The sequence below is a fragment of the Salvelinus namaycush genome, chromosome 33 (genome assembly GCF_016432855.1).
Source record: "Salvelinus namaycush isolate Seneca chromosome 33, SaNama_1.0, whole genome shotgun sequence".
Lineage (NCBI taxonomy): Eukaryota > Metazoa > Chordata > Actinopteri > Salmoniformes > Salmonidae > Salvelinus > Salvelinus namaycush.
The window spans coordinates 23,491,269-23,513,229 of record NC_052339.1 but is presented as its reverse complement, the minus strand read 5'-3'; the positions used below and the strand labels follow the sequence as shown (position 1 = coordinate 23,513,229).

At 45.7% G+C, this 21,961-nt stretch overlaps 1 protein-coding gene across 3 annotated transcripts in view; it reads left to right on the top strand.

The window, feature by feature from the left end:
* Nucleotides 1–21,961, top strand: part of LOC120027978 (LIM zinc-binding domain-containing Nebulette-like) — an 89,765-nt gene that overhangs the window by 62,735 nt on the left and 5,069 nt on the right. The window contains exons 1-6 of one of the 3 annotated variants that reach the window (XR_005473361.1): nt 15,496–15,889; nt 16,041–16,151; nt 20,650–20,851; nt 21,008–21,114; nt 21,392–21,495; nt 21,768–21,860. The exons of 1 other annotated variant lie outside the window; for it this stretch is intronic. The gene's annotated coding sequence lies outside the window, so the exon portion shown is untranslated. Of the gene's footprint in view, nt 1–15,495; nt 15,890–16,040; nt 16,152–20,649; nt 20,852–21,007; nt 21,115–21,391; nt 21,496–21,767; nt 21,861–21,961 lie in introns of those variants that run through there. One more of the 3 variants, XR_005473360.1, reaches the window with a different exon arrangement.

Below are 21,961 nucleotides of genomic sequence, written 5' to 3'. Positions count from 1 at the left end.
CTGTCTGCTCTCTGTCTGCTCTAAGTCTCAGTCTGCTCTCAATCTGCTCTCAGTCGGTCTCTCTCTGCTCTAAGTCTCAGTCTGCTCTCAATCACTCTGTCTGCTCTCTGTCTCAGTCTGCTCTCTGTCTCAGTCTGCTCTCTGTCTCAGTCTGCTCTCTGTCTCAGTCTGCTCTAAGTCTCAGTCTGCTCTCTGTCTCTGTCTGCTCTAAGTCTCAGTCTGCTCTCAGTCTGCTCTCAGTTTGCTCTCAGTCGGTCTCTGTCTGCTCTAAGTCTCAGTCTGCTCTCAGTCTGCTCTCAGTCTGCTCTCAGTCTGCTCTCAGTCTGCTCTCAGTCTGCTCTCAGTCTGCTCTCAGTCTGCTCTCAGTCTGCTCTGACGGTCTCTGTCGGTCTCTGTCTGCTCTAAGTCTCTGTCTGCTCAGTCTCTTAGTCGCCTCTCTGTCTGCCCTCTGTCTGCCCTCTGTCTGCCCACTGTCTCTCGTGTGTGTGTGTATTTAGTGCGAAGCATGCATGCCCCCCCAGTGTCCGCTGTGGAATTCCTCTCTCCAGAGGGGTCTGGAGCAATTTGGTGTCTGGAGCATCATGTGTCCCTAACACTGATAAGAGGTTTGAGGTGATGAGTCTATAGTTAGTGTTTTATTCACCAAGTTCACATTTTCATCTCTCCACATCCCACTTGATCTATTCTTCCATCGCTCCATTTTCCAAATGTCTGTAACACTGTCCCATCACCTCTGTGCCCTGGTTTTAATCAAATGTTTTGTATCTGGGTAGTGAGCGGAATAATCTTTAGCCGCATATTGTTAAAATCGAGGGCCGTTCGCCCTCCCGCTAAATGATTCACACTCCGATGGAAATCCCATGTACTGTGGGTGGTGTATCAGTTCCAGAACCTCATGCAGTCAGCACGTTGAATATGAAATCTGTCTGTCCTGTCGTCCTCTCCAGAATCTGTACTAGGACAAGTACAACGCAGAGAAGGGCCAGTCCAGTTACATCACCATGGAGATCTTACATTACATTTACATTTAAGTCATTTAGCAGACGCTCTTATCCAGAGCGACTTACAAATTGGTGCATTCACCTTATGATATCCAGTGGAACAACCACTTTACAATAGTGCATCTAAATCTTTTAAGGGGGGGGGGTTAGAAGGATTACTTTATCCTATCCTAGGTATTCCTTAAAGAGGTGGGGTTTCAGGTGTCTCCGGAAGGTGGTGATTGACTCCGCTGACCTGGCGTCGTGAGGGAGTTTGTTCCACCATTGGGGTGCCATAGCAGCGAACAGTTTTGACTGGGCTGAGCGGGAACTGTACTTCCTCAGAGGTAGGGAGGCGAGCAGGCCAGAGGTGGATGAACGCAGTGCCCTTGTTTGGGTGTAGGGCCTGATCAGAGCCTGAAGGTACGGAGGTGCCGTTCCCCTCACAGCTCCGTAGGCTAGCACCATGGTCTTGTAGCGGATGCGAGCTTCAACTGGAAGCCAGTGGAGAGAGCGGAGGAGCGGGGTGACGTGAGAGAACTTGGGAAGGTTGAACACCAGACGGGCTGCGGCGTTCTGGATGAGTTGTAGGGGTTTAATGGCACAGGCAGGGAGCCCAGCCAACAGCGAGTTGCAGTAATCCAGACGGGAGATGACAAGTGCCTGGATTAGGACCTGCGCCGCTTCCTGTGTAAGGCAGGGTCGTACTCTGCGAATGTTGTAGAGCATGAACCTACAGGAACGGGTCACCGCCTTGATGTTAGTTGAGAACGACAGGGTGTTGTCCAGGATCACGCCAAGGTTCTTAGCACTCTGGGAGGAGGACACAATGGAGTTGTCAACCGTGATGGCGAGATCATGGAACGGGCAGTCCTTCCCCGGGAGGAAGAGCAGCTCCGTCTTGCCAGAGGTCTCCCACGCTATGGAAGTCAACAAACAGAAAAGCAAAGTAACTACCCACAATGCATTTCCCCCTGATACAAATAACATTATTTTTTCTATTTATTTTTTAAAACAGGGATAGTGAATAAGAGAGACAGGAGGAGAGTTTGTTAGAAGGGCGTCGGCCAGATTTGAACCTGCCATGCTCGTGTTTAAAGGAGCAGCGGAAACAGCTATACCACCGTGGGCCACTCAAGCTACAGTAATGGGAAATATTCTGGGTTAGGCTAGCTAGATGTTGTCGCCTGTGCTGTATGGAATACATTTGTCTGACGTTTTTGTCAATATGGGTATGAATCAATGGACAAATCAAGTGCATCCAAACACAGATTTTATCCACATGCTGCATACACACATGTATGATGCTTGGTTGAGGTTAGAGATGTTTGTGTGCCAATATCTTGCAATGGATTCCAATGGCCCTCTGGCCACTTTGCTCATTTGAGAGATGTCAGAATGCATCGACATCACCCAGGGAAAAGGGGGCCAAATGATGCCACTGATCATTCCCATTGAAAACCCTCTTGTTCTGGGGGTGTCTATGTTACAGAAAGAGACAGCACATTGACACAGAATGTTACAGTACACAAAAGATGATGATTGAATGAATGCCTCTGAAATGCAAAAAAAAAAAAAAAAAAAAAAAAAAAATGAAATCATCCCTCCATGTCCTTCCCTCCTCCTGCCTTCAGGTCAACTACAGGATGGGAAAACAGAACACAATTTCACCACTTTGACAGACAGGCCGGATATCTTGAATGCCAAACAGGCCAATGAACTGGCCTGCAACGTGAGTTCAAATCAGATCAAACTTTATCTAAAGTGCATTTACAGTAAAATATCTTCTTTTTTTTTAAGAAAAGGTGTTGGACATGGTGTTGATTTACCTCACTCTAGTCTCAAGCCTAGACAAGTGGGTCACACGCTCTAAATTAACTACAACTCATTAAGGATTCTGAAGTCTTCATCAGCACTACATGGATGTTCACCAATCATGTCTAAGCAACGTCATACTATATAAAGGGTGATAACATTTCCTTACATGTTATGTTTCAACCTTTTCAGCACCCTTTATATAGCATAAGGTATTTGCTTGTTAATAATTTCTGAAGCATCTATATAGGCATTATAAAGGGTTTATGAAGGCTTCATTAAGCCTTCAAAGTGGTAGTTAGTTTACAGTGGGACAGACAACTTTGCTGGTGGTGTGTAGGAGATGGTGTGTGTGTGGGTAGTAACATTCATAAAACATTCAACACCACCACTACAACAACAGTCCCAGTCCCCAGCTGTGCTCTCTCTCTCTCACACACACACACACACACACACACACACACACACACACACACACACACACACACACACACACACACACACACACAATCTGCATCATTTAGAGGGAGGCCCATGTACATAACAGTATGTAGCAGAGAATAGAGCGAAGTTAGCCTTTTCATATATTGGGGACATGTTTTGATTGTGTGGTCTGTTGTTGATCTCTGTGTATGTGTCTGTGAGTGCCTACGTGCATGCATGTATGTGCCTGTATGCCTTTGCTTACATTGTTTCTCTGTTTCACAGGTGGCCTATAGGAGTAAAACAAAGCATTACAGCTACAATGATGTCCTGGGAAGGTCTGATATCGAGCATGCCAATGTGGCCTCCAAACTCACTAGCCAGGTAAGATGTCAACTACTGTTGTCTTTTTAAAACCAGGTATTGTACCATTGACTAGAGAATTAGCTTGTCTCCAACCATGAAGGAAATTAAATTAGGAAAGGAGACAATGGAAGGAGATGATTTACGAGTATTGGGACAAGACAATGCATCTCGATACTGTTCTGGCATTCCCCTTCAGTCACTGTTAATGAAAAGGAGATAAAAAAATATATATATATTATTTAACCAGGTAGGCTAGTTGAGAACAAGTTCTCATTTGCAACTGCGACCTGGCCAAGATAAAGCATAGCAGTTCGACACAAACAACAACACAGAGTTACACATGGAATAAACAAAACATAGAGTCAATAATACAGTAGGGGGGGAAAAAGAAAAAAAAGTCTATATACAGTGAGTGCAAATGAGGTAAGATAAGTGAGTTAAGGCAATAAATAGGCCATGGTGGCGAAGTAATTACAATATAGCAATTAAACACTGGAATGGTAGATGTGCAGAAGATGAATGCGCAAGTAAAGATACTGGGGTGCAAAGGAGCAAGATAAATAAATAAATACAGTATGTGGATGAGGTAGTTGCATGGGCTGTTTACAGATTGGCTATGTACAGGTGCAGTGATCTGTGAGCTGCTCTGACAGCTGGTGCTTAAAGCTAGTGAGGGAGATATGAGTCTCCAGCTTCAGAGATTTTTGCAGTTCGTTCCAGTCATTGGCAGCAGAGAACTGGAAGGAAAGGCGGTCAAAGGATGAATTGGCTTTGGGGGTGACCAGTGAGATATACCTGCTGGAGCGCGTGCTACGAGTGGGTGCTGCTATGGTGACCAGTGAGCTGAGATAAGGCAGGGCTTTACCTAGCAAAGACTTGTAGATGACCTGGAGCCAGTGGGTTTGTCGACGAGAGTGAAGCGTGGGCCAGCCAACGAGAGTGTACAGGTCGCAGTGGTGGGTAGTATATGGGGCTTTGGTGACAAAACGGATGGCACTGTAATAGACTGCATCCAATTTGTTGAGTAGAGTGTTGGAGGCTATTTTATAAATGACATCGCCGAAGTTGAGGATCGGTAGGATGGTCAGTTTTACGAGGGTATGTTTGGCAGCATGAGTGAAGGATGCTTTATTGCGAAATAGGAAGCCGATTCTAGATTTAATTTTGGATTGGAGATGCTTAATGTGAGTCTGGAAGGAGAGTTTACAGTCTAACAAGACACCTAGGTATTTGTAGTTATCCACATATTCTAAGTTAGAGCCGTCCAGAGTAGTGATGCTGGACGGGCTGGCAGGTGCGGGCAGTGATCGGTTGAAGAGCATGCATTTAGTTTTACTAGCATTTAAGAGCAGTTGGAGGCCACGGAAGGAGAGGTGTATGGCATTGAAGCTCGTCTGGAGGTTAGTTAACACAGTGTCCAACGAAGGGCCAGAAGTACACAGAATGGTGTCGTCTGCGTAGAGGTGGATTCAGAGAATCACGAGCAGCAAGAGCGACATCATTGATGTATACAGAGAAGAGAGTCGGCCCTAGAAAACCCTGTGGCACCCCCATAGAGACTGCCAGAGGTCCGGACAACAGGCCCTCCGATTTGACACACTGAACTCTATCTGAGAAGTAGTTGGTGAACCAGGCGAGGCAGTCATTAAAGAAACTAAGGCTGTTGAGTCTGCCGATAAGAATACGGTGATTGACAGAGTCGCAAGCCTTGGCCAGGTCGATGAATAAGTCTGCACAGTAATGTCTCTTATCGATGGCGGTTATGATATCATTTAGGACCTTGAGCGTGGCTGAGGTACACCCATGACCAGCTCTGAAACCAGATTGCATAGCGGAGAAGGTACGGTGGGATTAGAAATAGTTGGTAATCTGTTTGTTAACTTGGCTTTCGAAGACCTTAGAAAGGCAGGGTAGGATAGATATAGGTCTGTAGCAGTTTGGGTCTAGAGTGTCTCCCCCTTTGAAGAGGGGGATGACCGCTGCAGCTTTCCAATCTTTGGGAATCTCAGACGATACGAAAGAGAGGTTGAACAGGCTAGTAATAGGGGTTGCAACAATGGCGGCGGATAATTTTAGGAAGTGAGGGTCCAGATTGTCTAGCCCAGCTGATTTGTAGGGGTCCAGATTCTGCAGCTCTTTCAGAACATCAGCTATCTGGTTTTGGGTGAAGGAGAAATCGGGGAGGCTTGGGCGAGTTGCTGTGGGGAGTGCAGGGCTGTTGACCGGGGTTGGGGTAATGGGAAGGCAACGGTGAGAGACTTGTTTCTGGAAAGGTGGATTTTTAAAAGTAGAAGCTCGAATTGTTTGGGTACAGACCTGGATATTAAGACAGAACTCTGCAGTCTAACTCCGCCCCCTTTGGCAGTTCTATCTTGTCGGAAAATGTTATAGTTAAGGATGGAAATTTCAGGGTTTTTGGTGGTCTTCCTGAGCCAGGATTCGGACACGGCTAGGACATCCGGGTTGGCAGAGTGTGCTAGGGCAGTGAAATAAACAAACTTAGGGAGGAGGCTTCTAATGTTAACATGCATGAAACCAAGGCTTTTACAGTTACAGAAGTCAACAAATGATAGTGCCTGGGGAATGGGAGTGGAGCTAGACACTGCAGGGCCTGGATTAACCTCCACATCACCAGAAGAACAGAGGAGGAGTAGGATAAGGGTACGGCTAAAGGCTAAAAGAACTGGTCGCATAGTATGTTCAGAACAGAGAGTAAAAGGAACAGATTTCTGGGCGCGGTAGAATAGATTTAAGGCATAATGTACAGACAAAGGTATGGTAGGATGTGAATACAGTGGGGGTAAACCTGTGCATAGAGTGACGATGAAAGAGATATTGTCTCTAGGAATATCATTTAAACCAGGTGATGTCACCGAATGTGTTGGAGGTGGAATTAAAGTGTTCACTAAGGCGTATTGAGCAGGGCTAGAGGCTCTACAGTGAAATAAGGCAATAAATACTAACCAAAACAGCAATGGACAATGCATATTGACGTTAGGGAGAGGCATGCGTAGCTGAGTAATCATGGGAGTCCAGTGAGTGGCTTTAGGCAGCTAGAGGGCCGGGGCTAGCAGATAGCAGAAGGGCCTTAGAGGGACGTCGCGACGGAAGAAAGTCTGTTGTGGCCCCCTCGTGCTGAATATGTCGACAGACGGATCAGCAGGGCTCTGTGTGGTAAACCAGGCCAATTGGCAAAATAGGTATAGTGGCCGAAGAATTTGTCCGATGGGCCTCTTAAGCTAACAGTCCGGTGTGCTCTAGACAGCTAACGTTAGCGGGCCGCGGCCTACAGTTTGAGGATGAGGAAAGGAGACAAGGGAAGAATCACAGACCTGCTGAGTCCCCTGGTTCAGCACCACCGACCTGCTGAGTCCCCTGGTTCAGCACCACCGACCTGCTGAGTCCCCTGGTTCAGCACCACCGACCTGCTGAGTCCCCTGGTTCAGCACCACCGACCTGCTGAGTCCCCTGGTTCAGCACCACAGACCTGCCGAGTCCCCTGGTTCAGCACCACAGACCTGCCGAGTCCCCTGGTTCAGCACCGCAGACCTGCTGAGTACCCTGGTTCAGCACCACAGACCTGCTGAGTACCCTGGTTCAGCACAACAGACCTGCTGAGTACCCTGGTTCAGCACCACAGACCTGCTGAGTACCCTGGTTCAGCACAACAGAACTGCTGTGTCATGACTGCTGGAGAGAGAGCTGAAGAGGGAGGTGTGGCGGGTGGGGGGGGGTGAGGGTTGCTGAGGGGAAAGGTGAGGCAGGGGAAGAAGGAATGGCCTTGACTTTGATTACCTTATGTGGGTGTCTATCTAATCATTTCTGCTGACCCTGTGCGTACTCACATATCTCTATCTATGTCTCTCTTACACACTCTTGCTCTCTCTCTCTCTCTCTCTCACACACGCACACTCATAACACATATCAGCTGCAGTACAAGGAGAAATTTGAGAGGGAGTTTAAGGGTCAGAATCCCCAGTACAACCACTAGCGAATGTGTCCTTCTAACACACACAGGCTGACCCCCTCCCCTCTCCAGCCAGGTGGGTCTCCAACGTGTCCCTCCCCACACATACCCCAACGTGCCCTGTCCCTCCCCACCCCAGTCACGTGCACTTATACCCTTTTCACACTATCGCACCGATCCAAACTGTAATGTGCTGGCTCCGATTTGTTCCCCACATTGTCCTTTCTAACACAGTTCCCCATTATGGTGGATGGGTTCAGCAGGTGGCAGGATGTGTTGAGATAGAAGTATGCTATGTAGAACAATCATGTAGAATAAGGAATCACATCATTCTATTTGTGGCCTTTCTATCTGCAGCGTTCAACAACGTTTTGGCCGCTGAAAGTGGCCATAGCCAACGCAGTACAGCTCAGCTCTGCTTGGCTCAGTAGTGGGGTATTACAGTGCACCCTCCTAGAATGTCCCTACAAAACAACCTGTAAATGCTACACCCCCTCAGCTCCTCTCCTGTCTCTGGGGTTTGTTCCATTGAGCTTCCTCTGTTTTATTTCTCTCAACGTGCACTTAGCTAAAATTCAGGCTGCTGTGTTAGCAGTTACCATGGGAACCTTTTAAAGGCAAATTGAGGGTTTGGTGTAAACTAGAAAGAGTGGAAGCGGGGTCCTTTTGGATGAGAAGCACGTCAGACGTCTTAGGACTTGAGAACAAATCGCCAGTGTATTCACCAGTGTTGGGGTCAATTCCAAATTTTTGTTCAGTCAATTCAGGAGGTGGATTGACATTGAACTTATTGAGTTGAAGATATCCACAGTAACAACAATGGACCATTTTTAATTGACATGAATTGAAACGGGAGTCGACCCCAAACGTGTTGTACCACTGTGGGATGAGTGAGGTAAATGCCATATTTTTTGTCTCATAGAATCCTCACCTTGCTTCCTCCTCTTTTTCTTGCACCCACCGCATGTGAAGGACATCACTCATTTATCAGAGGTTTCTTTCTGGGTTTATTTGTTGTCTGTAGGTGAAGTCTAAGACCAATCAGAACCAGGTGATTGAGGGATCCATGGACCTGCCCATCCTTCTGCACCTGGAGTACATGCTACACGCTACCAAGCTGCAGAGCAACGTAATGTTTACCTCTTCTCTGTTTCAAATCAATCAAATTGTATTGGTCACATACACGTATTTAAATGATGTTATTGTGGTTGTTGCGAAATGCTTGTGTATCTAGCTCCAACAGTGCAGTAATATCTAATTTCACAACAATACACACAAATCCAAAGTAAAGGAATGGAATTAAGAATAATATAAATATTTGGACGAGCAATGTCGGAGCGGCATAAGATACAGTAGAATAGTATAGGATACAGTATATACATATGAGATGAGTAATGCTGTCAGAGTCGTGTGTATAGGTGGCAGGGAAGTCAGGCGCAGGAGAATCAAACTTAAGGTAATGGAGTTCTTTAATAACAATAAATAAAACATAACTCCAAAACTATAATAACAATAAAACAAAGTGGGTACGAGGACCCGTCGCGCACCAATACAACCAACATGAAACTGAACATCAAACAATCTCTGACAAAGACATGAGGGGAAACAGAGGGTTAAATACACAACAGGTAATGAGTGGGATTGAAACCAGGTGTGTAGGAAGACGAGACACAACCAATGGAAAATGGAAAATGGATCAATGATGGCTAGAAGACCGGTGACGTCGACCGCCGAGCACCGCCCGAACAAGGAGAGGCTTCGACTTCAGTAGAAGTCGTGACAAATGCAAAATATGTAAACATTATTAAAGTGGCCAGTGATTTAAAGTCTGTATATATAGGGCAGCAGCCTCTTAGGTGCTACTGATGGCTATTTAACAGTCTGATGGCCTTGAGATAGAAGCTGTTTTTCAGTCTCTCGGTCCCAGCTTTGATGCACCTGTACTGACTTCGCCTTCTGGATGATAGCGGGGTGAACAGGCAGTGGCTCAGCTGGTTGTTGTCCTTGATGATCCTTTTGGCCTTCCTGTGACATCGGATGCTGTAGGTGTCCTTGAAGACAGGTAGTTTGCACCCGGCGATGCGTTGGGCAGACCGCACCACCCTCTCTACCGCACCACCCTCACCACTTTTTTAATGTTATTTATTTCACCTTTAACCAGGTAGGCCAGTTGAGAACAAGTTCTCATTTATAACTGCGACCCGGCCAAGATAAAGCAAAGCAGTGCGACAAAAACAACAACACAGAATAACACATGGGATAAACAAACATACAGTCAATAACACAATAGAAAAATCTGTGTACAGTGTGTGCAAATGAAGTAAGGAGGTAAGGCAATAAATAGGCCATAGTGGTGAATTAATTACAATTTAGCAATTAACACTGGAGTGATAGATGTGCAGATGAGGATGTGCAAGTAGAAATACTGATATTTACAGATGGGCTGTGTACAGCTGCAGCGATCGGTAAGCTGCTCTGACAGCTGATGCTTACAGTTAATGAGGGAGATAGAAGTCTCCAACTTCAGTGATTTTTGCAATTCGTTCCAGTCAATGGCAGCAGAGAACTGGAAGGAAAGGCGACCAAAGGAGGTGTTAGCTTTGGGGATGACCAGTGAAATATACCTGCTGGAGCGCGTGCTACGGGTGGGTGTTGCTATGGTGACCAGTGAGCTGAGATAAGACGGAGCTTTACCTAGCAAAGACTTATAGATGACCTGGAGCCAGTGGGTTTGGCGACTATTATGTAGCGAGGACCAGCCAATGAGAGCATACAGGTTGCAGTGGTGGGTAGTATATGGGGCTTTGGTGACAAAACGGATGGCACTGTGATAGACTGCATCCAGTTTGCTGAGTAGAGTATTGGAAGCTATTTTGTAAATGACATTGCCGAAGTCAAGGATCGGTAGGATAGTCAGTTTTACAAGGGTATGTTTGGCAGCATGAGTGAAGAAGGCTTTGTTTTGCGAAATAGGAAGCCGATTCTAGATTTAATTTTGGATTGGAGATGCTTAATATGAGTCTGGAAGAAGAGTTTACAGTCTAGCCAGACACCTAGGTATTTATAGTTGTCCACATATTCTAAGTCAGAACCGTCCAGAGTAGTGATTCTAATCGGGCGGGCGGGTGCGGGCAGCGATCGGTTGAAGAGCATGCATTTAGTTTTACTAGCGTTTAAGAGCAGTTGGAGGCCACGGAAGGAGTGTTGTATGACATTGAAGCTCGTTTGTAGGTTTGTTTAACACAGTGTCCAACGAAGGGCCAGATGTATACAGAATGGTGTCATCTGCGTAGAGGTGGATCAAATAATCACCCATAGCAAGAGTGACATCATACAGAGAAAAGAGTCGGCCCAAGTATTGAACCCTGTGGCACCCCCATAGAGACTGCCAGAGGTACGGACAACAGGCCCTCCGATTTGACACACTGAACTCTATCTGAGAAGTAGTTGGTGAACCAGGCGAGGCAGTCATTAAAGAAACCAAGGCTGTTGAGTCTGCCGATAAGAATACGGTGATTGACAGAGTCTAAATCCTTGGCCAGGTCGAGGAAGATGGCTGCACAGTACTGTCTTTTATCGATGGCGGTTATGATATCGTTTAGGACCTTGAGCGTGGCTGAGGTGCACCCGTGACTAGCTCGGAAAACGGATTGCATAGCAGAGAAGGTACGGTGGGATTCGAAATGGTTGGTGATCTGTTTGTTAACTTGGCTTTTGAAGACTTTAGAAAGGCAGTGCAGGATGGATATAGGTCTGTAACAGTTTGGGTCTAGAGTGTCTCCCCCTTTGAAGAGGGGGATGACCGCGGCCGCTTTCCAATCTTTAGGAACCATAGACGATACGAAAGAGAGGTTGAACAGACTAGTAATAGGGGTTGCAACAATGGCGGCGGATAATTTTAGGAAGTGAGGTTCCAGATTGTCTAGCCCAGCTGATTTGTAGGGGTCCAGATTCTGCAGCTCTTTCAGAACATCAGCTATCTGGTTTTGGGTGAAGGAGAAATCGGGGAGGCTTGGGCGAGTTGCTGTGGGGAGTGCAGGGCTGTTGACCGGGGTTGGGGTAATGGGAAGGCAACGGTGAGAGACTTGTTTCTGGAAAGGTGGATTTTTAAAAGTAGAAGCTCGAATTGTTTGGGTACAGACCTGGATATTAAGACAGAACTCTGCAGTCTAACTCCGCCCCCTTTGGCAGTTCTATCTTGTCGGAAAATGTTATAGTTAAGGAGGGGGTGCAGTGCTGTTGGCGGGGTTGGGGTAGCTAGATGGGAATCATGGCCAGCCGTAGAGAAATGCTTATTGAAATTCTCGATTCTCGTAGATTTCTCGGTGGTGACAGTGTTTCCTAGCCTCAGTGCCGTGGGCAGCTGGGAGGAGGTGCTCTTATTCTCCATGGACTTTACAGTGTCCCAAAACTTTTTGGAATTAGTGCTGCAGGATGCAAATTTCTGTTTGAAAAAGCTAGCCTTTGCTATCCTAACTGACTGTGTATATTGGTTCCTGACTTCCCTGAAAAGTTGCATATCTCGGGGACTATTCGTTGCTACTGCAGTACACCACAGGATGTTTTTGTGCTGGTCAAGGGCAGTCAAGTCTGGAGTGATCCAAGTGCTATATCTGTTCTTAGTTCTACATTTTTTGAAAGGGGCATGCTTATTTAAGATGGTGAGGAAAGCACTTTTAAAGAACAACCAGGCATCCTCTACTGATGGAATGAGGTCAATATCCTTACAGAATACCCGGGCCAGGTCGATTAGAAAGGCCTGCTCCAGGAAGTGTTTTAGGGAGCGTTTTACAGTGATGAGGGGTGGTTGTTTGACCGCGGACCCATAACGGACGCAGGCAATGAGGCAGTGATCTCTGAGATCCTGGTTGAAAACAGCAGAGGTGTATTTAGAGGGAAAGTTGGTCAGGATGATATCTATGAGGGTGCTCATGTTTACGGATTTGGGGTTGTACCTGGTAGGTTCCTTGATAATTTGTGTGAGATTGACGGCATCTATCTTAGATTGTAGGACGGCTGGGGTGTTAAGCATATCCCAGTTTAGGTCACCTAACAGTACGAACTCTGACGATAGATGGGGGGCAATCAATTCACATATGGTGTCCAGTGCACAGCTGGGAGCTGAGGGGGGTCTATAACAAGCGGCAACAGTGAGAGACTTATTTCTGGAGAGATGGATTTTTAAAAGTAGAAGCTCGAACTGTTTGGGCATAGACCTGGATAGTATGACAGAACTCTGCAGGCTATCTCTACGATAGATTGCAACTCCGCACCCTTTAGAAATTCTATCTTGACGGAAAATGTTGTAGTTGGGGATGGAAATGTCAGAGGTTTTGGTGGCCTTCAGACACAGCTAGGACATCAGGGTTGGCGGAGTGTGCTAAAGCAGTGAATAAAGTAAAGTTAGGGAGTAGGCTTCTGATGTTAACATGCATGATCCCAAGGCTTTTACGGTTACAGAAGTCAACAAATGAGAGCGCCTGGGGACACACAGGGCCTGGGTTAACCTCTACATCACCAGGGGAACAGAGGAGGAGTAGAATGAGGGTACGGCTAAAGGCTATAAGAACTGGTCGTCTAGTGCGTTGGGAACAGAGAATAAAAGGAGCAGATTTCTGGGCGTGGTAGGATAGATTCAGGACATAATGTACAGACAAGGGTATGGTAGGGTGTGAGTACAGTGGAGGTAAACCTAGATATTGAGTGACGATGAGAGAGGTTGCATCTCTGGAGGCGCCAGTTAAGCTAGGTGAGGTCTCCGCATGTGTGGGGGGTTGGACAAAGGAGCTATCTGAGGCATGTTGAGCGGGACTAGAGGCTCCGCAGTAAAATAAAACAATGAGAGCTACCCTAATCAACAGTATACAAGGCATATTGACATTAGAGAGAGGCATAAAGCAATCACAGGTGTTGATTGGGAGAGCTAAGACAACAATGGGTAAGACAACAACAGGTAAACAGCTAAGACAACAACAACGGGTAAATGGCGATGAATGGGCAGGCAGGCTCACGGTCGGGTCAGGCAGAGGTCGGTAATCCGGAGGTGGGGCAAAGGTACAGGACGGCAGGCAGGGTCAGGGGCAGGCAGAGTGGTCAGGGGCAGGCAGAGTGGTCAGGCAGGCGGGCTCAGAGACAGGACAGGCAAGGGTCAAGATCAGGAGGGCGAGAAAAAGAGAGACTGGGGAGAAGCAGGAGCTGAGACGAAAAACGCTGGTTGACTTAACAAACAAGACGAACTGGCAACAGACAAACAGAGAACACAGGTATAACTACACAGGGGATAATGGGGAAGATGGGCGACACCTGGAGGGGGGTGGAGACAATCACAAAGACAGGTGAAACAGATCACAGTGTGACACACCTGTGCTCTCTGTCTATTCAGGTAAAGTACAAGAAGAAGTACGAGCGGTGTAACGGACACTACTATATAGCACTGGACACAACAGAACAGCAAGAGAATGCGGTACTGCACAGCCAGGTCAGTATTGTAAAAGAATACTCCAGACACTGTGATCTATGCCCCCATGGAGTTTACGGTCAAAACATCTCAATAAACCACATGGGAGCAGTGCTTTCTTTGATTTCCAGTACCCGCTAAAAAACACTGGATGTTTTTTAAAAGATAATGATCCTATATGTCTCTGTTGGTATAAGCGTGGCTGTAGCAGCAAGGTTGTGGGTTCACCTCCCTGCAGAGATCACATACAGTACATTCGGAAAGTATTCAGACCCCTTGACTTTTTCCACATTTTGTTACGTTACAGCCTTATTCTAAAATTGATCACATTTTTTTCATCAATCTACACACAATTCCCCATAATGACAGAGCAAAATCAGATTTTTAAACATTTTTGCAAATGTATTCCCCCAAAAAATCAGAAATATCAACATTTGCATAAGTATTCAGACTCCGTACATTCTTGAAGCACCTTTGGCAGCGATTACAGCCTCGAGTCGTCTTGGGTATGACGCTACAAGCTTGGCACACCTGTATTTTGGGAGTTTCTTCCATTCTTCTCTGCAGATCATCTCAAGCTCTGTCAGGTTGGATGGGGAGCATCGCTGCACAGCTATTTTCAGGTCTTTCTTGATGTTAGATCGGATTCCAGGCTCTGGCTGGGCCACTCAAGGCCACTCCTGCATTGTCTTGGCTGTGTGCTTTGGGTCGTTGTTCTGTTGGAAGGTGAACCTTCGCCCCAGTCTGAGGTCCTGAGCGCTCTGTAGCAGGTTTTCATCAAGGATCGTGTTGTACTTTGCTCCTTTCATCTGAATATGTTTGAATACTTTCCGAATGCACAGTGTAGACGTAAAAAATGTATGCACTCACTGTACTGTAAGGTACATATATTATACAGTATATTACAACTCACATGTTGTCTATTGTCGATGTTTCTGTCTGGGTTGTGGTTTAATGGTGAAATACAAGGAGGAGTATGAGAGGAACAAAGGCAAGTCCGAGATGGAGTTTGTGGACACAGTGTGTTACAGTGTCCAAGGAGGCTCATAAAATACAAAGAAAATAAAAAACACTAACAATATGTCCAATATTTACAGAGATCTGTGCCTATGCTACTTCACAGTGCCATGGCAACTTCAACCCCCATGTTAGGTAGGCAGGGGTCATGGTTAGAGGTCAGGGTTATCTTTACAGTAAAGATGCAACATGCTGAAATCTCTGCCTGCGTATGTGTGTGCCTGCGTATGTGTGTGCCTGCGTATGTGTGTGCCTGCATATGTGTGTGCGTGCGTGTGTGTATATCTGCGTATCTGTGTGGGTGTATCTGTGCTTGTATGTCTGTTTGTCTGTGGTTGGTAATGGTAATGACAGAAGAGTGATGGTGGGCCTCCTTCTTCCCTCTGACCTCAGAAAGAGTACAGGAAGGAGTATGATGACCACATCTGGGGCAAGGCCTTAGTGGACATTGACCTGACCTGACCCCAACTGACTGCCCGCCACGCCAGCAACGTGAGATCTGTGCTAACGTAGCCCTAGGGGCACACATAGTGCCAACATAGCCCTTCATGAGATTTTAAAGGAATAATTCACCTAAAACTCTACGTTTTTCAGATGTTTCTATACATCAAATGTGGTCTTAAGTCTATGGTCTGAGTCCATATTTCCATCTGATTTGCACCATCTACACATCCATTCATTTAGAAAAGAAAAACATAGACTTGTTTGGGAATGTCCATTCTAGTAATGATATTTCTATGTTTGCTGCCTACAGATGGAGTACAGGAGGGATGGACTGGAGGTGAAGGGGAGGGGGCTCTCAGGTCTGTGATTGGAGGACACACCAGGCCTCATACGGGCTAAATACGCCACATCCTCAATGAGGTAGTCTCCTTCTATAGTCTTTCTCAACAACAGCAGCTTTTTGATCCCTTGAAATTTAAACACACACACGCGCACACACATTTGTGATGCACAATATCACTCCATCATTGCATTATGTGAGAATTAAGCATTGTTGAATCTGTCCCTCTAGAAAGAGTACCGCAAGGACCTGGAGAATGACATCATGGGTAAAGGCATGGAGATCAGTGGTGACGTGCTGGAGAGGCAGAGGGCCAAGAAGGCCACTGAGTTAACCAGCCAGGTAGGGCCCAACCCATACCACTAGTTAACCAGCCAGGTAGGAACAAACCCATACCGCTAGTTAACCAGCCAGGTAGGGCCCAACTCTTACCGCTAGTTAACCAGCCAGGTAGGACCAAACCCATACCGCTAGTTAACCAGCCAGGTAGGACCAAATCCATACCGCTAGTTAACCAGCCAGGTAGGACCAAACCCAAAATGCTAGTTAACCAGCCAGGTAGGCCCCAATCCATACCGCTAGTTAACCAGCCAGGTAGGGCCCAACCCATACCGCTAGTTAACCAGCCAGGCAGGTTTCAACCAATACCAGGTAGGCCCAGCTCCCTTGCCCCAATAACTTGGTTCTGCACAGAGGACTGCACAGGTAAAAGCATTATAGTGGAAGCGCCACTTAATCTTACTAGAGGCTAGGTAGAGCCATCATCATATTGCTTACTATTCAAAACCTTTAGTTAATGTAGACAGGAGACACCAAAGGGGTAGAGGCTGAAATGGAACCAGACACATTTGTCATATTTTAAGTTCTCAGTACTTTAAATGTGACACACCGCTAAAGAATCACATCTGTTTTGTGAGAAAAACAAAATCATCTGAGAACACCCACTCTGTTTTACACTAATACTAATCAGCCCAGAGTCATTATAATCAGGCAAAATAACAGGCAGCAGATGGGCTGTCAGGACCCGTTCAGCCTCAGGGCTCCATTACACAACAGCAACGCTCACAGACTACGTATGGCCCTCCCTCATCACTTATAGATGGGCCCAAGCTTCGCTTGTCTGCATCTCTCTCTCATGAAACCGCCTCATTAAACATTCATTTTAGAGACTATAACGTGCCTGTCTATGTTCTGTCGATGCCTTCATTTGAGACCTTGGTCAAGTTCATTAGGGCACACAGTAGCATGCAGTTTTTGTTCATTTTGTACAAGCTAGACATTCTATTAGTTCTCTGAGATACATTGGAATAGAAATGGTCAAGATGTCACGCAGGGGAGGGGACATTGAGAGGAAACTTCTTCAAAGGGAATCTTTTTGGGTCCACAGGCTGAACACACTGTCTCCTCTTGGCCTTAACAAGGAGTTTGACTTGAAACCGTTTTTATAGTTTCAAAATGTCCAAATGATTGTTGTTTTTTATCCTAATGAAATATTGCATGTGTATGTATATACAGTTGAAGTCAGACGTTTACATACACTTAGGTTGGAGTCATTTAAACTCGTTTTTCAACCACTCCACAAATTTCTTGTTAACAAACTATAGTTTTGGCAAGTCGGTTAGGACATCTACTTTGTGCATGACACAAGTAATTTTTCCAACAATTGTTAACAGACAGATTATTTCACTTATTATTCACTGTATCACAATTCCAGTGGGTCAGAAGTTTACTTACACTAAGTTGACTGTGCTTTTAAACAGCTTGGGAAATGATGTCATGGCTTTAGAAGCTTCTGATAGGCTAATTGACATCATTTGTGTCAATTGGATGTGTACATGTGGATGTATTTCAATGCCTACCTTCAAACTCAGTGCCTCTTTGCTTGACATCATGGGAAAATCAAAAGAAATCAGCCAAGACCTCAGAAAAAAAATTGTAGACCTCCACAAGTCTGGTTCATCCTTGGGAGCAATTTCCAAACGCCTGAAGGTACCACGTTCATCTGCACAAACAATAGTACGCAAGTATAAACACCATGGGACCACGCAGCCGTCATACCGCTCAGGAAGGAGACGCGTTCTGTCTCCTAGAGATGAACGTACTTTGGTGCGAAAAGTGCAAATCAATCCCAGAACAACAGCAAAGGACCTTGTGAAGATGCTGGAGGAAACAGGTACAAAAGTATCTACAGTGGGGAGAACAAGTATTTGATACACTGCCGATTTTGCAGGTATTCCTACTTACAAAGCATGTAGAGGTCTGTAATTTTTATCATAGGTACACTTCAACTGTGAGAGACGGAATCTAAAACAAAAATCCAGAAAATCTCATTGTATGATTTTTAAGTAATTAATTTGCATTTTATTGCATGACATAAGTATTTGATAAATCAGAACTTAATATTTGGTACAGAAACCTTTGTTTGCAATTACAGAGATCATACGTTTCCTGTAGTTCTTGACCAGGTTTGCACACACTGCAGCAGGGATTTTGGCCCACTCCTCCATACAGACCTTCTCCAGATCCTTCAGGTTTCGGGGCTGTCGCTGGGCAATACGGACTTTCAGCTCCCTCCAAAGATTTTCTATTGGGTTCAGGTCTGGAGACTGGCTAGGCCACTCCAGGACCTTAAGATGCTTCTTACGGAGCCACTCCTTAGTTGCCCTGACTGTGTGTTTTGGGTCGTTGTCATGCTGGAAGACCCAGCCACGACCCATCTTCAATGCTCTTACTGAGGGAAGGAGGTTGTTGGCCAAGATCTCGCGATACATGGCCCCATCCATCCTCCCCTCAATACAGTGCAGTCGTCCTGTCCCCTTTGCAGAAAAGCATCCCCAAAGAATGATGTTTCCACCTCCATGCTTCACGGCTGGGATGGTGTTCTTGGGGTTGTACTCATCCTTTTTCTTCCTCCAAACACGGCGAGTGGAGTTTAGACCAAAAAGCTCTATTTTTGTCTCATCAGACCACATGACCTTCTCCTCTTCCTCCTCTGGATCATCCAGATGGTCATTGGCAAACTTCAGACGGGCCTGGACATGCGCTGGCTTGAGCAGGGGGACCTTGCGTGAGCTGCAGGATTTTAATCCATGACGGCGTAGTGTGTTACTAATGGTTTTCTTTGAGACTGTGGTCCCAGCTCTCTTCAGGTCATTGACCAGGTCCTGCCGTGTAGTTCTGGGCTGATCCCTCACCTTCCTCATGATCATTGATGCCCCACGAGGTGAGATCTTGCATGGAGCCCCAGACCGAGGGTGATTGACCGTCATCTTGAACTTCTTCCATTTTCTAATAATTGCGCCAACAGTTGTTGCCTTCTCACCAAGCTGCTTGCCTATTGTCCTGTAGCCCATCCCAGCCTTGTGCAGGTCTACAATTTGATCCCTGATGTCCTTACACAGCTCTCTGGTCTTGGCCATTGTGGAGAGGTTGGAGTCTGTTTGATTGAGTGTGTGGACAGGTGTCTTTTATACAGGTAACGAGTTCAAACAGGTGCAGTTAATACAGGTAATGAGTGGAGAACAGGAGGGCTTCTTAAAGAAAAACTAACAGGTCTGTGAGAGCCGGAATTCTTACTGGTTGGTAGGTGTTCAAATACTTATGTCATGCAATAAAATGCAAATTAATTACTTAAAAATCATACAATGTGATTTTCTGGATTTTTGTTTTAGATTCCGTCTCTCACAGTTGAAGTGTACCTATGATAAAAATTACAGACCTCTACATGCTTTGTAAGTAGGAAAACCTGCAAAATCGGCAGTGTGTCAAATACTTGTTCTCCCCACTGTATATCCACAGTAAAACGAGTCCTATATCGACATAACCTGAAAGGCCGCTCAGCAAGGAAGAAGCCACTGCTCCAAACCGCCATAAAAAAAGCCAGACTATGGTTTGTAGCTGCACATGGGGACAAATATCGTACTTTTTGGAGAAATGTCCTCTGGTCTGATGAAACAAAAATAGAACTGTTTGGCCATAATGACCATTGTTATGTTTGAAGGAAAAAGGGGGAGGCTTGCAAGCCGAAGAACGCCATCCCAACCGTGATGCACAGGTGTGGCAGCATCATGTTGTGGGGGTGCTTTGCTGCAGGAGGGACTGGTGCACTTCACAAAATAGATGGCATCACGAGGAAAGAAAATGATGTGTATATATTGAAGCAACATCTAAAGACATCAGTCAGGAAGTTAAAGCTTGGTTGCAAATGGGTCTTCCAAATGGACAATGACCCCAAGCATACTTCCAAAGTTGTGGCAAAATGGCTTAAGGACAACAAAGTCAAGGTATTGGTGTGGCCATCACAAAGCCCTGACCTCAATCCTATAGAAAATTTGTGGGAGGAACTGAAAAAGCGTGTGCGAGCAAGGAGGCCTACACAGCTGACTCAGTTACACCAGCTCTGTCAGGAGGAATGGGCCAAAATTCACCCAACTTATTGTGGAAGGCTACCCGAAACGTTTGACCCAAGTTAAACAATTTAAAGGCAATGCTACCAAATACTAATTGAGTGTATGTAAACTTCTGACCCACTGGGAATGTGATGACAGAAATAAAAGCTGAAATAAATCATTCTCTCTACTATTATTCTGACATTTCACATTTTTTAAATAAAGTGGTGATCCTAACTGACCTAAGACAGGGAATTTTTACTAGGATTAAATGTCTGGAATTGTGAAACTGAGTTTAAATGTATTTGGCTAAGGTGTATGTAAACTTCCCCGACTTCAACTGTATATTACTGTAAATATTGATCACATTCCTTGTGTATGATCATATATTTTGATACATTGAATGTTAATATTGTGAACCTATGTTATATATTTTTTACCTCCTGTTTCAGGAAGTGATGTCACTGAGTACTGCCCCTGTATATAGGACCTTCCACCCCCACCTGGGATATGGATGCCTGATAAAAACCTAGGGGTCGAAACGTTGTTGTAAATAAATATCACCTGGGAGAATGAGCAACAGTGTGCAGAGTTTTCTTTTCTGTTTTCCATGAGTTCGCCTACAACTCCAACACCTGCGGAAAGTACCAGGATGTGAGTATGTTCTTCAGCTTTGGCACACAGTAGCAAAACGTTTTGCAACAGGGAACAAAAACAAGTATTTCTGTCATGATCCTTTTGATGTCCTGTTGTTGCCAAGCTGACCTGAGTCTGTCAGTGTACGTGTTAGTCTGTGTTTGACTGTTCCAGGCCTCCTGCAAGCAGACGGCCCTGCTGAGGGAGAACTCGTATTGAACAGTGTCCGAGACACATCAGAACTACTGCACGCCGCCTACCTGAAAGATGTCTACAGTCAGGTAGGGATAACTCTCAGTACAGCATCCCACCACGCATAGCACTTTATTTTACACCACAGAATGGGATATGTGCTTGGATGGTGTGTCAATCTCCCTCAACTTTATGCAGAAGAAGTACAAGGATGAGAAGCCGAAGGGTTCATATGGGTTCGACACCCCTGAGATTGAGAGAGTGAAGAACAACCAGAGAAACATCAGCTCAGTGAGGGACACAGTACACACACTTTTATGCAGTATTATCTGTCAACATAGTTACCCTTTTGCTCCAAACCTCCAGTGTCAGTACACTTGGGACTCAAAGCTGCTGAAAAGCCTGATGTCTTCTGTCACCGACACTCCGGAAATCATCTTCGCAAAGGGAGAACAAAGAAAATCAGTGACGTAAGATGTGATCCTTTGTTCTACACAACCATGTACCTACCGTACATGTAGTCGTTGGGCTGGATGAACTCCAGTATGTTGCTGTGAGGGTATTGTTCAGCCTCTAGCAGAAAAGGCCGTACCTAAATCTATTAATGTACTTCACTTTCTTATCGTAACAAGGTCTTCAACTATCAACAAGATGACGAGGATGAGTGATGGTGTCATTTGTACAATGAGCATGTAAACAGGGCCACTGTAAGATTGTGTTGACGGCTCTGTTCCATGTCCAGGTGAAATACAGACACGGGGTCGGGAGCGGGACAGTAGTCATGGAAACTGTTGACATGGAGAGGGTCCGCAGAAACCAGGAGAACATCAGCTTGGTGAGAGGTTAAACCTTGTCTGACCTTTGACCTCACAGGAAGAGCTTGTTTTGAAAACAGGCCTCTTTGTTGTGTCTGCCTGTCCCTTTTCATCTGGGTTT